The sequence below is a fragment of the Polypterus senegalus genome, chromosome 11 (assembly GCF_016835505.1).
Source record: "Polypterus senegalus isolate Bchr_013 chromosome 11, ASM1683550v1, whole genome shotgun sequence".
Classification (NCBI taxonomy): Eukaryota; Metazoa; Chordata; class Cladistia; order Polypteriformes; family Polypteridae; genus Polypterus; species Polypterus senegalus.
Window position 1 is genome coordinate 20,691,445 of NC_053164.1, and position 22,095 is coordinate 20,713,539.

At 40.9% G+C, this 22,095-nt stretch overlaps 1 long non-coding RNA gene across 1 annotated transcript in view; it reads left to right on the top strand.

The window, feature by feature from the left end:
* The first annotated feature begins 298 nt into the window (after window positions 1–298).
* The window catches only part of LOC120538722, a 29,453-nt gene continuing 7,656 nt past the window's right edge, over window positions 299–22,095 (top strand). Inside the window, exons 1-2 of the long non-coding RNA XR_005635504.1 lie at window positions 299–649; window positions 11,021–11,108. This is a non-coding gene — a long non-coding RNA (uncharacterized LOC120538722). The remainder of the gene's footprint in view (window positions 650–11,020; window positions 11,109–22,095) is intronic.

Consider the following 22,095-nt stretch of genomic DNA (forward strand, 5'->3'; position numbering starts at 1 on the left):
AATAGTTAGGTGCTTGTCTAATAAAACAAATGTAATTTATCTTTAATCGTATCACGACTTGTACATCATGCTTATCTGCTTTGTAACACAGAAAGAATTTATGCAAATCTTTCCCCTCTGAATGTTTACAAATGATATCTTTAAGCTTTACCTGATACAGAATTGAGACTGTAAAGAAGCATTCATACAAGGGCTACTCTTGAAAGTTATCAAAGTATTGGCTGGGAAAGCTCAGCCCAGTTTTCACTTTGGTGTTTTTTGCAAACACTTTTTTTTTTTTTTTTGTTCCGCCTGAAAGTGATACTTTTAGCGCTAGAGGCCTGATCTTTCTGTAAGTAGTGAGTGTGGGTTTTGTCTGTAGAGGTCTCTGATCGACACCATTTCTATCTGTAAATGGGTGTTGAATTCTTCATTTCATCCATCGTGAAACCTTATCCTGAGACAGCAAACGTCTTCTAAGTTCATCTGTCCTTTTCTCCCCCCTACAGCTGAAATTTTGAGTCATGTCTTTGTTTTCCAGTGCCAGAACTACAACGGTTCTTTACATCCCTAAAGCAGGTTGCAGCTTGTAAAGAATGCTTGAAAACCTGTGCTCAAGTTTACATTTTTTCCCAAAGCCATTTCAAGATGCCTGCCTTTTTAAAAACCAGTAAGTCTATTTTTTAATCCTATGTGACTTTGTGTGTGTTTGGTGGTGGGTTTCAGCTCTGTTGCAAAGTGTAGCAGTTCAGTTTAAATGTCAGACTGTGCTATTAATAAATTTATATTTATTTTGTGAGTGCCCCCCCCCACTACCACCTACATACATATTATAAATGCAAAAAAAAAACAAATACCGGGGCACTTTTGCTTATTTAAAGTACAAATACAACTGTTTAAGTAAACTACACTGTGTGCACAATTATTAGGCAAGTTGTATTTTTGAGGATTAATTTTAATATGGAACAAACACAGTGCTATCAGTCAATCCAAAATGTTAATAAACCTGAAACCTGAATGTTTCACAACGGAAATGTGAGTGTGAACATCATCAGGGGAATACATATGTAGCATTAAATTATTAGGCAACTATTAGTGTGCAGATTTATTATACAACTAAAGGAAAAATGAAAATTTTCCCATCTCACTTGTTTATTTTCATCTGTTATAGTGAGAATAATAAACAAACACCTCAAAATTTACAAATAAACATCTCTGACATTTCAAAAAAAATCAATCAATGACCAATATAGCCACCCTTCTTTCCAATAACAGTCATAAGCCTTTCCATTCATGGAGTCTGTCAGTTTCTTGATCTGTTGACGATCAGCTTTTTGTGGAGCAGTGACTACAGCCTCCCAGACACTCTTCAGAGAGGTGGATTGTTTTTCTCCCCCGTAAATCTAGCGTTTAAGAAGTGCCCACAAGTTCTCGATAGGGTTTAGGTCAGATGAGGAAGGGGGGCCATGTCATTATTCCTTCATCTTTAAGGCCTTTACTGGCTGGCCACGCAGTGGAGAACTTCGATGCAAGTGATGGAGCATTGGCCTGCATAAAAATCATGGTCTTTTTCCTGTATCACTGTTTGAAGAAAGTGTCTTGAAAAACTGGCAGTAGGTTTGGGAGTTGATTTTGAGTTCATCTTCAATGCAAAAAGGTCCATCTAGCTCATCTTTAAAAATACCAGCTCATACCAGTACCCCACCTCCACGTTGGAGTGGAGCTCTGTGCCCATTACTGATCCACAGGTCCATCCATCTGGTCCATCAAGAGTCACTCTCATCTCATCGGTCCATAAAACCTTTGAAAAAAATCTGTCTTCAGATATTTCTTGGGCCCAGTTTTGACGTTTCAACTTATGTTTCTTGTTCAGTGGTGGTTGGGTTTCAGCCCTCCTTACCTTGGCCATGTCTTTGAGCACTAAACACCTTGTACTTCTGGGCACTCCAGGTAGGTTGCAGCTCTGGAATATGAAAGTACTGGAGGATAATGGGTTCCTGGTAGCTTCACGTTTGATTCTTCTCAAATCTTTGGCAGCTAATTTGCATCTTTTGATCTCAACACGTTTCTTGCGACCCTGTTGACTATTTGCAACAAAATGTTTGATGGTTCTGTGATCACACACCGATATCTTAGCAATTCCAAAAGTGCTGCATCCCTCTGAAAGACTTTTTAAAATTTTTGACTTTTCAGAGTCAGTTAAATCTCTTTTTTGGCCCATTTTGCCTGATGAAAACTAGCTGCCTAATAATTGTGCACACCTTGATATAGGGTGTTGATCTCCTTAGGCCACACCCTCCCTCATTACACAAATACACATCACCTGACGTGCTTAAATCCAATAAGCATTCAAGTTAATACAGCTTGGAGTTGGAATATACGCATTAAAAAATGATGATATGGTCAAAATACTCACTTGCCTAATAATTGTGCACACAGTGTATAAAGCATATGTGACATCAGCTAAGCAGAATCACAAGCTGAGTATAATAGTTTCAAGCAAACTGTGTGTTAAATGTTCAGATTAGTTTAAAGTTTAATGATTGGATCAAAGTGATTACAAAGTGTTCTCAATAAAAAATAAAAAAACAAAAGCATCAGTAGACATTAATACCTGTAGTGAACAGAAATCGGCCCAGTCTCAGGTGGAGCAGATGAGCTGTCAAACAGACGAAACGATTCTTCTGCCCTTGTCTGGGTGCAAGTGGCCCCGTTTGATGCCTCAGCACAACTTCCTTTTGGTTCTTCATAGTCAGACTGTGTTCCTTGCCACAGACATTAAACTCATGGGAGCAGTTGATTGGGTTATGATGCCGTGATGCTTTCAGTTCCATTGAATAATAGTTTTGAAGAAACAGAAGTATGATGGGCACCAGCAGTTATTTGCCATTATACAGCCCATTGCAACATGGAAATGCAGGCACACAGACACTCACCTTTTCATTAAGGTGGATTTTAACTTGTTTAGAGGACTTGTTTAATGATGGTTTTTAGCTTCCTGGATGCTTCCGGTTTTGTTGGATTTATTTATTTAGTGGAGACTTGCACCGCATTTTTTTGGGGGGTTTGAGAGACATTACCCTGTTTTAAATAAACACCCTAAGAACTGCACCAAACTCGCCAGTCACTATTTTCTAACCTTCAATCCAAGCAATGCATAGCTCATTGGAAAATAGCAATTTGAGGATCAATGAGATTTCTCTCCATTTTTCTGAAGGTGCTGCCCATGTAGTGTTGTTTTGCCCCAAACCGGATTATAAAGATCAGCTGGAACAGAATACTTTTACTAATATCTAAAGATGTTAACAAATGACATGGTGTGAACCACCGGTGTGCGTACAGCCGCCGTGACCCAAGACAGATGGGCAGAGACACAAGTGCGGCGCACACAATACTTTTATTTGCAGTGGGGTGACACTTTTTTATTGCTCTCCAGAGCACAGCACAATACAACACACCAAGGTGCAATTCACAGTCCTTTTCCCTCTCTTGACCTCTCTCTCCGTCCTTCTGCTCCCACCTCCTCCCGACTCTGGCTTTCTGAACGGAGTGAGGTGGCTCCTGGGAGTGCTCCATGTGGCTCATCAATGTTACGTGGAATCACTCCCAGCTGTGTAGCTCCCCCTGGCAGCCCCCACAGAACCCAACAGAGTTGCACCAAGCTCCAACTCCCAGCATGCCCTGCGGGAATCTGTGGTGTCACAGCCACCCAGAAGGGCTGCCCTCTAGTGTTCCAGGGGTGGTAATGTCCTGAATAAACTCTCTCTCTCTCTCTCTCTCTCCTCTCTCTCATTGGTCCTTCCTCGATCGAGGCATCCTGGCCGGGTAAGGGCCTCAGCCGTCCGCCACACATGGGTACAACCGTTTGCCTTTTAATGACAGAATGTCCACTGTTTTGTTCCTCTACACCCTTATGCTTCTTTTTTTCACTATGTACTGCCATTTGTATTTGTTGATCTTCTACTTTTTAGTCGTTTTACTAAAAAAAAAAATATATATACACACTCACCTAAAGGATTATTAGGACCACCATACTAATACGGTGTTTGACCCCCTTTCGCCTTCAGAACTGCCTTAATTCTACGTGGCATTGATTCAACAAGGTGCTGAAAGCATTCTTTAGAAATGTTGGCCCATATTGATAGGATAGCATCTTGCAGTTGATGGAGATTTGTGGGATGCACATCCAGGGCACGAAGCTCCCGTTCCACCACATCCCAAAGATGCTCTATTGGGTTGAGATCTGGTGACTGTGGGGGCCATTTTAGTACAGTGAACTCATTATCATGTTCAAGAAACCAATTTGAAATGATTCAAGCTTTGTGACATGGTGCATTATCCTGCTGGAAGTAGCCATCAGAGGATGGGTACATGGTGGTCATGAAGGGATGGACATGGTCAGAAACAATGCTCAGGTAGCCCGTGGCATTTAAATGATGGCCAATTGGCACTAAGGGGCCTAAAGTGTGCCAAGAAAACATCCCCCACACCATTACACCACCACCACCAGCCTGCACAGTGGTAACAAGGCATGATGGATCCATGTTCTCATTCTGTTTACACCAAATTCTGACACTACCATTTGAATGTCTCAACAGAAATCGAGACTCATCAGACCAGGCGACATTTTTCCAGTCTTCAACTGTCCAATTTTGGTGAGCTCGTGCAAATTGTAGCCTCTTTTTCCTATTTGTAGTGGAGATGAGTGGTACCCGGTGGGGTCTTCTGCTGTTGTAGCCCATCCGCCTCAAGGTTGTGCGTGTTGTGGCTTCACAAATGCTTTGCTGCATACCTCGGTTGTAACGAGTGGTTATTTCAGTCAAAGTTGCTCTTCTATCAGCTTGAATCAGTCGGCCCATTCTCCTCTGACCTCTAGCATCAACAAGGCATGTTCGCCCACAGGACTGCCACATACTGGATGTTTTTCCCTTTTCACTCCATTCTTTGTAAACCCTAGAAATGGTTGTGCGTGAAAATCCCAGTAACTGAGCAGATTGTGAAATACTCAGACCGGCCCGTCTGGCACCAACAACCATGCCACACTCAGAATTGCTTAAATCACCTTTCTTTCCCAATTTGACATTCAGTTTGGAGTTCAGGAGATTGTCTTGACCAGGACCACACCCCTAAATGCATTGAAGCAACTGCCATGTGATTGGTTGATTAGATAATTGAATTAATGAGAAATTGAACAGGTCTTCCTAATAATCCTTTAGGTGAGTGTATATGTGAGTGTATATATATATAAAAGTTAGATATTCCAAGTTCTGTAGATGGTGATAGTCTAGTAGTGGTGTCAAGGTTCCACATTTTAATTGTCTAAGTAAGAGGTTTTGAACTCCGGGCCTGGAGGGCCTCGATGGCTGCAGGTTTTCATTCTCACCCTTTTCCTAATCAGTGACCAGTTTGCACTGCTATTTAACTCCTTTTCCCTTCATTTTAATAGCCTTGTTTTTTGGGATTGCATCCTCTGAATTTATTCCTTTCTTCATTAAATGACAGGCAAACAGAAATGAGACATTAAACAAGCTAACAGATTTTCCAACTGAACTGGGATTTCAAACTCCAACCAATTTCACTCCAATCAATCTCTTAATAAGAAGCCGATTCTTACTGTTAGTTAAACCCGTTATTTAATTCCATGGCTTGTTGCTGCTCTCATTCTGCTACAGCAGACATTTCCAAAATGGTTGATTTTTCTGCTTTTATTAAGAACACCATCAAGATGTTTTGGTGACCTGAGAGATCAGCCTGACCGAGACCATCACCTTTCTTTATTTTCAGATACTGTGTGATGGGCACAGGTGAGCTGGTCATGTGGCAACTCGTTTTGAGTCTCGTAATTTGGCTGCAAATTTAAGGATAAAGAGAGAATTAAGGAGCCAGAGTCAAGCTGATTAGCAGCAAAAACTGTTTTTCTCCCACATTATTTTAAAAATCGCCGTACTGGTGTGGAAGGCAGCTTCACTGCTGGATGTAAGGGCTTGAGAAGTGGCAGGCTATGGGTTTGCTGTCCTCTCCTTTCAGGGAGTCTTTATCCACCATGCCACTCTTAATGATATCACAGAGTTCTGATGGGTCACTGGGTCTCCTCTCCTGGCAGCCCAGTAAGCCAATCCCCAAGTTCTAAGTTTGATGCACCGTGTAGGTTCAAAATGGGAGGTGGTCAGTCAGTTCAAATTGACTGTAATGGAAGATGGTATAACTGGAAGGCTGCTCTTTTCTTCATTAACTGAAGTTAAAATTGCATTGTTTCAACTATTAAACTTTTATCTGGCTAAACAGGAGAAATACATTGTTTGGAGTTACATTTATTTCTTTTTCTAGACACCTTGTTTGTGAGTACATATGCAGTAGGGACAGAGACTGTGATCCATCTGTCCAGATACCCAGTTCAGATTTGCCAAAAGCTGGTGACTGTATGGAAAATTGTAATAATATATTTATTCCCAGTGTCTTCCCAGTATCTTAATTTTTTTTAGTTTACATTTTGAAAACTCACATTTACTCAAAGCAGACTTTTCAAGAAAAATTCTTTAAGATTTAATAACAACACATGCTGCTAGCGGCTCTGGGAGAGGAGCAGTGTGTTGTATGTTGGTCAGACATATAAAAGAGAGTTTTGCTGTACTCTGCTCTTATGACAGTGAATTTGAAACAGCCCAAGCGTGTTAAGTTCAGGGTGTATTCCTATATAAACGCACACACATGCAGTCAATTATATGAAGACAATTTAGATTTGCCAGTTTTTAAACATCCTTGTAGATCTGGATTGATGTGTATTGCTGTATCAGGTTAACGTAACAAACAGTAATCTTTATCCAGGTTCACATATATGGGCATATGTGATAATGACAAGATGGGCATTGTGGAAGAGTGACTAGGCCTCACAGCCTGTTGCAAGTTTGCTGGTTCACTTCTTAAATCTGAACAAGTCACGTTGCTTGCCAGTCCTTCAGACTGCTGCATGAAAGACTGAATTTTAATTAATAAAGAAAGCTCAGAGCAGACTATACTTTCTGAGAAGGTTGGCATCCTTCAACATCTGCAGTAAGATGCTGCAGATGTTCTACCAGACGGTTGTGGCGAGTGCCCTCTTTTACGCGGTGGTGTGCTTGGGTGGCAGCATAAAGAAGATGGACGTCTCACGCCTGGACAAACTGGTGAGGAAGGCAGGCTGTATTGTAGGAGTAAAGTTGGACAGTTTAACATCTGTGGCAGAGCGACGGGCATTAAGTAAACTCCTGTCAATCATGAAGAATCCACAGCATCCACTGAACAGTGTCATCTGCAGGCAGAGGAGTAGCTTCAGCGACAGACTTTTGTCACTGTCCTATCTATCTATCTATCTATCTATCTATCTATCTATCTATCTATCTATCTATCTATCTATCTATCTATCTATCTATCTATCTATCTATCTATCTATCTATCTATCTATCTATCTATCTATCTATCTATCTATCTATCTATCTAATACATTGAAATTCTTACTTGCATGTTCAGCCAATGTATGACATGTCCCCCTCTCTCTGACACAGTGAGAAAAAACTCAAATAGTGAATGAAAAGTACAAAGCACACTTGTGGGAAGAGCACTGAGAAAATTTCAAATAATAAAGCCGTGGCACTATTCATCCACGAGTATTCACACCATTCTGTACGCTTTATTAGTGTACACTTTTCTTTATTTAACTATAATAACAATGTAGTAAGGTGTGTTCAGTACACTGTATCAAAACTGACTCCTGTAAATGCAGTAATAATGTGCAGGACTCCTGTCATTTTAGGTTTTGTACATTTACTGTATACTACTGCATCATATGTGAACTATTCCATAGGAGAAGGGCAGAGTGAAAGAATTTCCCTCTAAGGGGAAAGGAGAATTTTCAGAGGCTCCAAATAAATAAATATCCATCCCGCTATATCCTAACTGCAGGGTCACGAGGGTCTGCCGGAGCCAATCCCAGCCAACACAGGGCGCAAGGCAGGAAACAGACCCCGGGCAGGGTGCCAGCCCACCGCAGATAGATAAATATAATAAACCCAAATAAAAAAATACACAAAAACTAGATTAGATAACGAAGATATGTTGCTGTAAATAACAGGCGTATAAGCTACTCTTATATACAGAGTTTAACTCCTTACTACATATTAAGCTAAAGATAGTAGAGTTAGTCCTGCGGCAGGTTGGCACCCTGCCCAGGATTGGTTCCTGCCTTGTGCCCTGTGTTGGCTGGGATTGGCTCCGGCTGACCCCCGTGACCCTATTCGGATTCAGTGGGTTAGAAAATGGATGGGTGGATGGATAGTAGAGTTATCTCTTGTGGTTTGTGGGGGTTAGGGGCACAGGAGCCATGCAAATGAAAAATCTGCAAATACTTTTCATAGAATCCCACCTCAACTCCTCATACTATATTGTTGACCACAAGCCTTACCAATTAAATGGAGGAGATTTTTATTTTGTAGACAATACAGATATAACACCAATAAAGTAAAACGATGTGTAGTTACGGTACCATACTGTATATCAATTCATAAGCTTCAACGTGTTCAGAACTCTGCTGCCCGTATTATCACCAGGACCCCTTCTATTCACCACATCACCCCTGTTCTCCAGCAGCTCCATTGGCTTCCGGTCAAATATCGCATTCATTTTAAAATACTTCTGTATACATTTAAGGCTATTCATGATCTCTCTCCTCCATATCTCTCTGATTTGGTACAGATCATCATCCCATCTCGGTGTCTCAGATCCTCTTCTTCTCTTTCTCTCTCTGTCCCTGTCCCCCGTCTTGCCACTATGGGGAGCAGGCCTTTCAGTTGCTCTGCTCCTCGACTTTGGAATTCCCTACCTCCTGAAATAAGAAACATCACCTCTTTCTCTCTTTTTAAGTCTAGACTAAAAACTCACCTATTCAAAATAGCTTATCCCACATAACTTTCTTCATTTTCCTATCTTGGAACTGTTTTATGTTTTATGTTTTTATGATCTTGTAAATGACCTGCTCTTTTGCCTGCTTTTTATTTTCTTACTTTAATTATTATTTTTTACTGTGTACAGTGTCCTTGAGTGTTCTGAAAGGCGCTTTCAAATAAAATGTATTATTATTATTATTATTATTATTATTATTATTATTATTATTATATATTGGAGTACAGCACAACAGTGATATACAGAGTTTTCATGCCTGAAGCAAACCGCTTCATGGAATTTTATTCTTTTTTTATTTTTGTTTTTTTAATATACCTTACTGTTGGCTTCTTAATGGAATGTGCCACCCAAAAATGTTTTTTTTTTAAATGTCACTAAATGCTTGTAGTGGTGGCCAACAAAATATCTTAATGTAATTTTTTTTTTTGTAGAAAAGTGTTTGAATATTCAAGATGTACCAAGAGCATATCTGATAGTAACTCTGGACAATGGCAAACAATATGAAAAACGCCCATGGGGGGAAGAATTCTCGTGTACCTTATATTGTATAACCTACATGTCTGATATCCATTCCTTTTTTCAAAATATCCAGTAGGTGTGCTTCCTAGGAAGAAAAAAATGTCATTCTCTCAGTGCTGTGCATTTAACTTGAAGATCTGCCTCTCCCACTCATTCATTGGTCAAGAGTCCTGTCTAGTGCATCTTTCCTGTTTACTACTCACAAAATAAGTATTTAATTATTGAGAACTAACCTGCAGACAGGCAGATCCACAAATTCTAAACTCACAAATAGGAAGGGCTGAATTCACTTTTTTCCTCAAGCAGAAGTTAAAGAAAACTTCTCACCTGGTTAAAGATCAGAGAGCGTCCAAGTGAGGCAGCATAGAAGCATGTTGCCTTTGGTTTGAAGGAGCCCCGATAGCGTTTCTTCACACACTTCTGTTAAATAATTGGTTGTCTGAAAGTCCTCAGTGCTAGTGCATCAGAGAGAGAGGATGTGCAGCGTTGTTCATAATGGCCCTCAGTGTTGTCTTCATTCTCTCCTCCATAACTGAGATTGCTTTCTTAATCAGCTTGTTGTTTCGGTGTTGTGTTCAATTGCATGTTATTCTTTCAGTTTATTTTACTTTGTATTGATGGAGAAAAACGGTTGCCATATTAGCAGTTATTAGAAGTTGTATGTGTTTGTAGCTGTTGTAAGAGATATGCAGTAATTTAAAATTTTATTTTACTCATGTCAATATTGAACACCTCCGAGTCATTTGCTGTATCCACCATGTTGTGTTGAATTACAAGGTGCAGTCAATGCTGGTAGCTCCTAGAAACTTGTATTTAAATTTTAAATACATATGAAAATATGTGTTTAGGTAAATGTGTGTCCCCCAGATGTTGGAGTTTCTCCCATTCTAACCATCTTGCATACAGGAAATCGACAGTACAGGGGTGTTGCTGTTGTGGCCTTGTGGAGTCAAAGTTCTCGCTTGCATTCTGGTTGCTGCATTTTTAATCCTGTCTGAGGAATGGCTTCTGCCAGTCTGGAAGCATAACAAACATGGGTTTCTGTGCTCCATAAGTCCAAATTATAAAAGGTTTGCAGCTTACATGCAAAGCATTTATTGACCTTGCAGAATACTGTAAGAAAGAAGCAAAGAATTGAGACACTACAGGTGCCGGTCATAAAATTAGAATATCATGACAGCGTTGATTTATTTCAGTAATTCCATTCAAAAAGCGATACTTGTATATTAGATTCATTCATTACACACAGACTGATGGATTTCAAATGTTTGTTTCTTTTAATTTTGATGATTATAACTGACAACTAATGAAAGTCCCAAATTCAGTATCTCAGAAATTAGAATATTGTGAAAAGGTTCAATATTGAAGACACCTGGTGCCACACTCTAATCAGCTAATTAACTCAAAAGCCTTTAAATGGTCTCTCAGTCGAGTTTTGTAGGCTACACAATCATGTGGAAGACTGCTGACTTGACAGTTGTCCAAAAGACGACCATGATGTTCTGATTTTATGACCAGCACCTGTAGATGTCCTGACAAATTCATCAGAATGCTGGTGTGGCTGAATAATGATAAATCTTGTCCCCAGGTTGCCCACAGCCTTGGCATTTTGTACCCAGACATAGTCCAGTCCTAATCAGAATGGCTAGGACAATGAGGAAACACAAGCTAGCAAGGTTGGTGAATCAAAAGTGTGTTGTGCATTTATTTAAAACAAGGCAGTGCCTGTGCCCGAAAACAGAGTGGTGCAAGTCTTCACTAAATAAACTAATGAAACAAAGAAGGTAGAAGCCATCATTAAATAATTTACAACCCACCTTGACAAATGTCTGTGTGTCTGTCATTCCTAAGGATGGCACGTCACAAACTTTTACTTATCAATGCATTTTTATTACTACATGCATTACAAAATACATTCCAGTAGATGATGTACTGCATGCGTTATTAATGCTGAGGTCTACATTAATTAGATTTCAACCCGTCTTGGACAGGTAGCACAGCTAGTGCAAGAGTTAAACCAGTCCGACATTGGGTTTCCTTTCATTCTATCTGTCTGAGCCCAGTGCTTCCCCTGCTCACCCTTCAGGTCTTCTCAACTGAGCTGAGATACTGGCAACCAGAGTCCCTGCTCTGAATCTAGTCAGCTGGTCACCGCTGGGACACTTGGAGCCAAACCTCCAACATCCTGCTAACCTGTCCTAGGCCTAGCGGGACCCTCTGTATTACTCAGCAGGAGCGACCCGACACTGGAGCACCATTCCTCTCCACCGACCGCTCTAACATAACTAGATTTCCTGATTCTTTCAATTCTTTCTCCATTCCTTGTGTTTTTTTCTTTGATCTTTCTTTCTTATTCTCTCCTTCCTACTCTGTTCAGACACAGGAGCTTTGCTTAACAACCCAAGAAAGTGTCATTGAGGAACGGCGGAGCTTACAGTGCCTGTAATGCTAACAAGCATTCGGCTCATTTCCCCCTTGATCACCCCATGGCCGCACATCTTCACAGCAGGACGCCCCTGGCTCTGAGCCTGAGTTGCACTGCACTGCCATGAACCCCAAACTCACTTTACCATAATCCTCAAATCACCAAGAATGGCTTCCAGTTATTAGGACTGGATCTTCGCATTCTGCAAGTTTGCCATTTCCGTTGTTTTCCACCACCTTACCAGCCTAAGATGCGTGACAATTGAGAAGAGACTTAACCCTCAGGCTTGATTAGTTATCGAGTACCATATTGTCCCAATAAACAGAAAGTGTTCAGACACCTTGGCTTTGTCACATTTTATGCTATGGCCTGGCGCTAAAACTGTGTAGATTCATTTTTTTCCCCTCTCATGAAACGACCCTCAATACCCCAGAATTACAAAGCAAAACATCATGTTAGAGGTTTTTGCAGATGTATTCAAAATAAAAAAATCCCATTGATATCCCATTTTGACAAATATTCAGACCCTTTACTCTACTGTTTTAAAGCCCCATTACCAGCAATTCCATCCAGGAGTCTTCATAGGTTTGATGTGACAAGCTTCACTCACCTCGGTCTGGGGATTCTCTGCAGATCCTGTCAAGTTCTGTTAGGTTGGTGGACAGCTATTTTCAGGATTTCCAGAGAAGTTCAGTTAGGTTCAAGTCCAGGCTCTGGCTGGACCACTGAATGACATTCACAGAGTTGTCCCTAAGCCACACCTGTGTCTGCTTTGTTTAGTGTTTGGAGTCATTGTCCTGTCAGAAGGGGAACCTTTGGCACAATCTGAGGTCCAGAGGGCTTTGGAGGAGGTTTTCGTTAAGGAGATTTAGGGGTGGGCAACATCTATCTTGGAGGGTTGCAGTGGCTGTAGGTTTTTGTCCCAACCCAGTTGCTTATTAGAAACCAATCCTTGCCAATCTGAGAGCTCATTTAATTTTATGGCTTGTCAGTCTTCTATGTTAGATTCTTATATCATGTCACATTTTTCTCTTAAGTGTTTTATTATACTAAATAGTGTTTGAAGAATCCACACAGGTGTAAATGGAAACAAGTTAGATGGAGAACTGCTGGCTTCTTTGTCACTTGCATCTCATTGCTAATAAGGAGCCATTAAAAACACTGAATGCAGCTGTTTGAGACTGAAATTAGCAACTGATGCTCTGTAAGAAAGGTCAGAGCTGACTATACTTTCTTAGAAGGTTGGTGTCCTTCAACATCTGCAATAAGATGCTGCAGATGTTCTACCAGACCAGGGGTCCTCAATCTCAGTCCTGGAGAGCCGCAGTGGCTGCAGGTTTTTGTTCTGACCTGGTTGCTTAATTAGAAAGCAATTCTTGCCAATAAAGCACTAACAAGCTATGAAATTAAATGAACTCTGCTATGTCAGGTCATTCTCTTATCCTAGATTTTCTTTCCCTTTCTATCATGCAAATGATTTGAAGGCTAAAATGGACGAGTAATTCTCAGTCCTTCACTTTTTTCTCTTCATTTTTCTTCCAAGTATTTAATTAAACCCAATAGTGCAGATAAATACACACAGGCGTAAATGTAAATAAGCTAAATGGAGAAATGCTGCTCTCTCTTGTCATTTGCATGTTATTGATAATAAGGAGCAATTCAAATAGCTGTTTAAGACAAAATTAAGCAATAAGGGCTCAAAATCACTAAAGTGAAGCAGAAGTGTTACTTTAGCAATAAGTGCTTTTTATTAAGCAACTGGGTTGGAGCAAAAACCTGCAGCCACTGCGGCTCTCCAGGACCGTGATTGAGGACCCCTGTACCAGACAGTTGTGGCGAGTGCCCTCTTCTACGCGGTGGTGTGCTGGGGAGGCAGCGTAAAGATGAAAGACGTCTCACGCCTGAACAAACTTGTTAAGAAGGCAGGCTCTATTGTAGAAGTAAAGTTGGACAGTTTAATATCTGTGGCAGAGCGACGGGCACTAAGCAAACTCCTGTCAATCATGAAGAATCCACAGCATCCACTGAACAGGATCATCTCCAGACAGAGGAGTAGCTTCAGTGACAGGAAGCAGTGACAGACTGAGCAGATTGTTATCTATCTAATCTATCTTATCTATCTATGATGGAGAACCTTAACAAGCAAGACCACTAAAATGAAGCAGGAAAACATCACTTGAGCATTGAATGCATTAATTGACTTCACATTAAGAAACTGGGTTGGAGCAAAGCCCTGCAGTGACTGCAGCCCTCCAGGACCAACACTGCCCAGCCCCGCACACTTTCTGCATTCAATTTTCCCTTAACCCCAACTAGTCTCCCAATCCCAGAGACATTGCATGATAGCATGAATATTCCACATCTCTCTGCAAAGCCCATGAGGTCAATATTCAAAACAGAAATATTCAGAAATGAAAGAGGAGACAGGGCATTAGTGGGGTCCAAATGCTGCAATCACATGTTCTTTTAAATATGAGAGATGGGAAACTCACACTTTAGGTGGTTGATGTTCTGGTCGGTACACTCAACAGCAGTGGTCTAGTTTTTATTACAACCTGGCACAAGACCCAAATGGTTATGTTTTCTTGACCGTTACAGTTACAGCCACCGTTGCAGAGCTGACCATCCGGCTCACCACTGGGCACGGCTTGCTGAATGCGACCCCCCAAATGCATGGATTGCCGTTACATAAACATAGGAAAGCCTCAGATATTTTCAGCAGTGAAGTGGTTAAGTATGAGAACTGAGTTGGAATTTGGAAGAGGTGGGATTTGGACGGGATGGCGCTTTTTCAATTGACTTGTGGGTAGTGCAGACCCGGAGCACTTGACTAAATTTAGAACTGTAACGCAATAACATTACATAGCTAAACGTTAACACCAGCAAGACCAAGGAGCTGGTGGTGGATTTTAGGAGGCCCAGGCCCCTCATGGACCCTGTGATCATCAGAGTGGCAGAGTGACGGGCACTAAGCAAACTCCTGTCAATCATGAAGAATCCACTGCATCCACTTAACAGTGTCATCTCCAGACAGAGGAGTAGCTTCAGTGACAGACTTTTGTCACCGTCCTGCTCCACTGACAGACTGAGGAGATCGTTCCTCCCCCACACTATGCGACTCTTCAATTCCACCCGGGGGAGTAAATGCGAACATTAATTTTATTTTAATTCTTTTCATTTTTATTACTATTTAATTTAATATTGTTTCTTTGTATCAGTATACTACTGCTGGATTATGTGAATTTCCCCTTGGGATTAATAAAGTATCTATCTATCTATCTATCTATCTATCTATCTATCTATCTATCTATCTATCTATCATATAGTGCCTTTCATATCTATCTATCTATCTATCTATCTATCTATCTATCTATCTATCTATCTATCTATCTATCTATCTATCTATCATATAGTGCCTTTCATATCTATCTATCTATCTATCTATCTATCTATCTGTCTAAACAATACATCATTTACATACAAAAAGACACACATCAGAGGAGAACACTGAGCAATTCTGAGTCACGCCAATCGGGGCATTACACTTTTATAACTGGAAATTGACAACAAGCTCCAGTCAGCAGCATTTCAGAAGAAATTACAGTAAAACTTTGGATGGACTTTTTGAATGGATTTAGGGTATTTTGAGGGGGCTGAATTCAAAAATCCCATTACTTTTGCTGAATTGGTTCGAGTTTTTGCGATAATAGACCCTCCATGAAAATCATGCATTCCCCCAATGTGACTTGTGTGTGATAACACAATAGCTCCAATAGCTTTTGGTCTGTCTTTTGACTCTTTAACAGTGTCTTAGGTAGTAATGAAATATCCCGTATAATTATTTTGTATTTCAATTTGTAGGCCTACAATGCTATAAAAGCGACTTTTTGAAGCCAGAAATCAACTGTGAATTTGCAGAAGAAAGAAGTTGGCTACAGTATAAGTTTGTCAACCCAGTCTTGGTTTATACCCAAAATGTTCTGTCTTAATAAGTATATAAATACATGTAAAAATTATGACTTCATCAAGAAGAGCCAGCATCAACAATCCTGATGTATTCTGCTACATCTGTGGAGAGTACACGGTCGAAAAACAAAGAAGAAATATCGCAGATTTTGTGCATCGAGTATACCTGTCTTGTTTTGGAGTACAGCTTGGAGATCAGGATAAGTCTTGGGCTCCACATATGGTTTGCAAAGCGTGTGGAGCACCTACGACAGCGGACGAAAGGTGAAAGAAAAAGTTTAAACTTCGTTGTGCCAATGGTATGGAGTGAACTGAAATAACCACCATGACAATTGTTATTTTTGTGTTGTAAAGATTAAAGGCTTTAATCGTTACAAGAAAGCTCGGTGGGATTATCCTGATTTGGAATCAGCGAGACGGCCTCTTCCACATGGCAATGACGTTCCCATACCAGTGTTTACCAGACTACCATACCAGCCACTGTGAGACTCTGAAGAGAGGCAGGGATTGGAGTGTATGGCAGGTAGTAGCAGTGGAAGTGAATCTGAGGGAAGCTCTTTGCCTCAACCATTAAGCCAAAAAGAACTCAATGACCTGATTCGAGACTTGCATCTGTCCAAGCAAGCATCTGAACTTTTAGCGTCCAGACTTAATGAGCGAAATCTTATAAAGGTGGAAGTTAAAATCACAGCCTATCGGACAAGAGAAGAGAGGCTTCTTCCATATTTCAACCAAGAGGAAGAACTTGTATACTGCGATGATATCCCAGGAATTCTACTTCAAATGGGACTAACAGAATATCGACCAGAAGACTGGCGGCTTTTTATAGACAGCCCCATTAGGAGCTTGAAATATGTTCGCTTGCACCATAGTAACTGTCATGCGTCTCTTCCCATTGCTCACTCAACAAAGCTTAAAGAAGAAATGAAAATGTAAAAATCGTATTACAGAAAATCCGTTATCATGAACATCAGTGGTCGATTTGTGTTGACCTGAAAGATGGTGAACTTCTTGCTTGGACAGCAATCTGGATGCACAAAATACCCATGCTTCATGTGTATCTGGGATAGCAGGGCAATGCGAGATCATTGGCCAAAAGTGTCATGGCCTACAAGGGAAGAAATGATTGTTGGCGCTATGAATATCATCAACACGCCGCTGGTGGACAAGAACAAAATCATTCTCCCACCGCTTCATATTAAGCTTGGATTGATGAAGCAATTTGTTAGGGCTTTGGACAAAACAGGTAATTTGCTTCAAGTACATTTGTAGATCATTCCCAGGACTGCGCATGGAAAAACTAAAAGCTGGAATCTTTGATGGTCCTCAGATTTGTAAACTCATGAACGATTCCAGTTTTACCAAATGCATGAATGACACTGAGGCTTTGGCCTGGAAGAGTTTTGTCTCTGTTGTGAAGAACTACTTGGGTAATCACAGAGCAGACAGTTATGAAGAACTGGTGCAAGATATGCTTGCTAACTTCAGAAATTTGGGAGTTAATATGAACATAAAGATGCACTCTCTCCATAGCCATTTAAACTGATCTCCTGATAAACTTGAAGACTTCTGCGAGGAACAAGGCGAGAGGTTCCACCAGGATATGAAGGTGATGGAGGAGAGATATCAAGGCAGATGGGACATACACACGATGGCAGACTACTGTTGGAGCCTCCAACGTGATTGTCCTGATGACGCACATCAAAGGAAATTGCATTTTGAAGCATTGACATTAATAACAATTAATAACTAATTCATATTATATTTATTAATCAAATCATACATAACTTTTTTCCTGTCACTGTTAGATATTTTTAATTTCTTTTTTGTATGATGTTAGACTGTTTAATTACTAGTTGTAACTAACATAAAAATATTCTTGCAATTCTTAATGCTTTTCAAACGTGATGCTTTAATTAATTCATTAACTACAACCCCGAAATCAGAAAAAGTTGAGACAGTGTGGAAAATGTGAATTAAAAAAGAAAAAAGCAAGTTATAAATTGTCCTCAAATTTTATTTCATTGCAGACGGTATGAACACAAAATAATTCATGGTTTTTTTTTTTGTCAACATCATTTGATTTGTAAATAAATATCCAATCCTGCCATTCAGGCTTGCAACACATTTCAAAAAAAGTTGGGACAGTACAGCATTTACCACTTTGTACAGATCCCCTGTCTTTTCACAACACTTAAAAGACATTTAGGCATTGAAGAAGTCAAGTGACTAAGTGTTGCAGGTGTTAGTTTGTCCCATTCTGCCTGCAAACAACGTTTTAGGTGCGCAACAGTACGGGGTCTTCGTTGACGCATTTTTCCTTTCAAAATGCGCCAAACATTCTCTATAGGAGACAAATCAGGGCTGCGGGCAGGCCAGTCAAGCATCCGCACCTTCTTCTTACGCAGCCATGCCTTTGTTACGCACGCAGTATGTGGTTTGGCATTGTCTTGCTGAAATAAGCATGGGCGTCCCTGGAAAAGACGTTGTCTTGAAGGCAGCATTTGTTCCTCCAAAACTGAGATATACTTCTCAGCATTGATGGTGCCATCGCAGAAGTGCAAGTTACCTTTGCCGAAGGCACTGACACAACCCCATACCATGACAGACCCTGGCTTTTGGACTTGTATCTGGCAACAAGTCTGGATGGTCCTTTTCCTCTTTGGTCCGCAGCACACGGCGTCCATTTCTTCCAAAAAAGATGTGAAAAACCGATTCGTCTGACCACAATACACGTTTCCACTGCACTATGGACCATCCCAGATGCCTCTGAGCCCAGAGAAGTCGACGGCGCTTCTGGACACTATTTATGTAGGGCTTCCTTTTGGCACAGTACAGTTTAAGCTGGCATTTCCTAATGTAACTACGTACTGTAGTGCTTGAGAGTGACTTCCTGAAGTAGTCCTGAGCCCATACTGTTATATCATTTATTGATGAAGGACGGTTTTTAATGCAGTGCCGTCTGAGGGCTCGGAGATCACGGCCATTCAGTCTAGGCTTGCCCTTGGCCTTTGCGCACGGTAATTTCTGCAGATTCCCTGATTCTTTTCACTATGTTATGCACTGTAGAGGGAGACATGCCCAAATCTCTTCCTATCTGTCTTTGAGAGACGTTTTTCTTCATCATTTCAAAGATTTTTGCCAGCACTTGGTGGCAAACTGGCGATCCTCTGCCCATCTTTGCTCCTAAAGGAGTAGGCCTTTCCTCGATGCTGCTTTTGTACCGAATCATGATTGCAATCACCTGTTAACATCACCAGTTTCAAATCACGCCATTATTTAGTTATCATACCTCATTACTTTAATATTGTTTCTTTGTATCAGTATACTGCTGCTGGATTATGTGAATTTCCCCTTGGGATTAATAAAGTTATCTATCTATCTATCTATCTATCTATCTATCTATCTATCTATCTATCTATCTATCTATCTATCTATCTATTATATAGTGCCTTTCATTTATATCTATCTATCTATCTATCTATCTATTATATAGTGCCTTTCATTTCTATCTATCTATCTATCTATCTATCTATCTATCTATCTATCTATCTATCTATTGTCATTATATAGTGCCTTATCTATCTATCTATCTATCTATCTATCTATCTATCTATCTATCTATCTATCTATCTATCTATTATATAGTGCCTTATCTATCTATCTATCTATCTATCTATCTATCTATCTATCTATCTATCTATCTATTATATAGTGCCTTATCTATCTATCTATCTATCTATCTATCTATCTATCTATCTATCTATTATATAGTGCCTTATCTATCTATCTATCTATCTATCTATCTATCTATCTATCTATCTATCTATCTTATTATATAGTGCCTTTCATTTATATCTATCTATCTATCTATCTATCTATCTATCTATCTATCTATCTATCTATCCTTTCTGTCTGTGGAATCTCTGTCTGTCAATTACTCTGGTCTGGGTGGGCGTGGTTGTTGGTCGCAGGTTCGCTCCGTTCGTTTGGGTATCTGTGAGTATTTCTCGTTTTCTTTTTCTAACTTTCTTTACTATTAGTTTTATGTATAAAGATTTTTTTACTGATTTGCCATTTATTTGAAAGTATATAGTTTATTGTCAGTGGTTGGTGTAATAGTCCGACGCTGCTGCTCGCCGCCATGGCGCGTCCCGAGCAAAGCCTCCAGGGCTTAACCCGCGAAATTTTGAAAATCTTTCAAGGAAAAATGGAATTAAAGTGGTTGTGGACCCGATGGTTTCTGTTGAGGCGTGTGTTATTGAGGTAGCGAAAAGAGTTGGCTGTAAGAATGTGAAGTCAGCATCCCGAATGAACAAAACTATTGTAGTTTTTCTAAGCGACGAAGCTATGGTGCATACTATAGTGCAGGAAGGCCTGGTGATAAACGGCTCGCTAGTCCCGGTTCTGCCTTTATCGACTCCTGCTAAACGAGTTATTATTTCAAATGTTCCACCATTTTTGAAAAATGAGGCTTTATTAAATGAACTTCGTAGATATGGTGAAGTCATATCTGATGTGGTTATGATACCGCTTGGCTGCCGCTCACCGGATTTAAAGCATGTCGTGTCTTTCCGGAGACAGGTGTACATGATACTAAATAACTCGCGTGAGGAGCTTGATGTGGCCTTGAAATTTAAAGTAGAGGGTTACGAATATATAGTTTTTATCACTACGGAACAAATGAAATGCTTTAAGTGTGGTCAGACAGGGCACAAAGCGAGTCAGTGTAAGCGGGTGAGATGACGGAGAGCTCGGATATGCCGGGACCGTCTGGTGTGCACAGAGAGCCCCGTGATAGAACTTCGGACAACGAAGAGAATGAGTCGGTGATCAGTGATTCGAAATGGAGGATCTGAGTTACGATTCAGATGAAGCGGCTGAAGATCAGAGTGAAATTACTGTAGTTCAAAGTATCACAGCTGGCCGGGACATGAAGCAGGGAGCTGGAAGTGTCCAGCGGAGAGCCTGCGTTAGGAAAAAACCTGAGGGCTGAAATGATCACAGGCGCAGCGGCTAATGCCGGGCAGATTAGTAAAAGTAATGGGAACAAGAAGGCTGAAGTCAGCCATGAAGAGGAGGAGATGGTGGCTAAGGTGATACCAGGGGTCGAATATTATAAAGATGACCCTGCAGCGCTTCTCCAAAAAACACCCACCGAGAGTATTGCCGCTCTAGAGACGTGCCCAAGAGATGCGCCTTCTCAAGGGGCGGAGAAGAGCGCGCTGGCTGTGCAGGCATTGACTGAAGAAACAACGCATGAGACGGGGGCCGATGGAGAAATGCTCGTTGAAGACAGTAACGATGAACACGGTTATGTTAAGCCGGTAACCAGAAAAAGAAAAGAACAAATAACCAGTGGTGGGCGCGCCAAGAAGAGCACTAAGACTGAAAGTGCAGAGGCCGCCGCTAGTGATCAGCAGCAGACAGACGGCACTGAAATCAAAGCGAGAGAGGAAGGAGGGGAGGACGGCAATGAATCTGACCCGTCGATAAGAGTTGATCTGTCATCTCACTCGAGCTTACACGAGGCTTACAGCACAGAAAGCATTTTGCGCTTTTAGAGTTTTAGAAGGGAAGCGGGGGTCAGTATAGTCGAACACTTTCCTGATCTCCATCAGTTTCTGAGCTCGGCGAAGCAAGTGCGCGGCGGGCTGCTGAATTAGGTATGACCTCCAAAGAGAGAGTCCGATTAAAGAATATCATAAGCAAAGTGAAACGTTCACTAGAAGCACAATCATGATGGCAGTTTTAATGCGATTACCCGTTTCTTTGGTTAATGTAGTGTTGTTGACCGCCACCTTATTTTCTTTTAAAATGCCTGTCTATTCCCTGTGCTCTTTCAATATAAACGGCTGCAGAGATCTAGTAAAAAGAACGGCGCTATTTGAGCACTTAGCGCAAAAAGAATTAACGTGGTTTTCCTTCAAGAGACCCATACTGACGAGGCTAATCAGTCTGACTGGCACAGAGAGTGGCCAGGGCTGGCACATCTTAGTCATGGCTCAAATCTCAGTGCAGGAGTCGCGATCTTATTTTCTAAGAGTTTTGTACCTGACAGTGTTGTTTGTACTGAGTTAATCCAGGGGAGGCTGCTGAAGGTAGAAGCGCAGCTGGGAGAGAAGAAGTGGGTGTTCATTAACGTGTACGCCCCAAATGTAGGGATTGAGAGAACTCACTGCTTCTCAGTTTTAAATGATGTCCTGGGGACATGTGACAATGATGAGCTGGTGTTTGTTGGGGGCGACTTTAACTGCACAGAAAATGCGCAG